The sequence below is a fragment of the Caloenas nicobarica genome, chromosome 3, assembly GCF_036013445.1.
Source record: "Caloenas nicobarica isolate bCalNic1 chromosome 3, bCalNic1.hap1, whole genome shotgun sequence".
Classification (NCBI taxonomy): Eukaryota; Metazoa; Chordata; class Aves; order Columbiformes; family Columbidae; genus Caloenas; species Caloenas nicobarica.
The window spans coordinates 26,255,922-26,256,399 of record NC_088247.1 but is presented as its reverse complement, the minus strand read 5'-3'; positions in this window follow the sequence as shown (position 1 = coordinate 26,256,399).

Sequence of the window (478 nt, the reverse complement as noted above, 5' to 3'; positions counted from 1 at the left end):
TCAAACTACAGGCAGCCCACCTGTGAGTGCAGCCTTACAAATACGGCATTAGGTTCTTGGGAACCTAGTGTACAAAACTATCACATATGCACTTTTTAACAGCTCCCTAAAATGTTTCTGAGTGGATTTTTTTTCTTTTCTGGCAGAGGAGTTCAGATCAGAGGGGTGGGTTGCAAAGACTGCCAATGCTGTGCAGATTCATGCTGATGCAGCATTTTGTCCTGTGCATCTGAAAATGTAGGAAACGTGCAGCTCAGGACAGAACTGTGAATCTATGCAAATAAAAGAGAGTACAGTTCTACTTCTTTTTACCTTGTGAAAGGTTTAATATGTGTTAATAAATATAAAAATCTTTTGTATGCTCAACTACAAAATTCCATAATTTATAGTAGGTTTTCTAATATATATTTTATTATAGCATATGTACTACAGACTGGCTTTCAAGAATAGCCTTAAAAAGCCTAAGCAACAGTGTAGT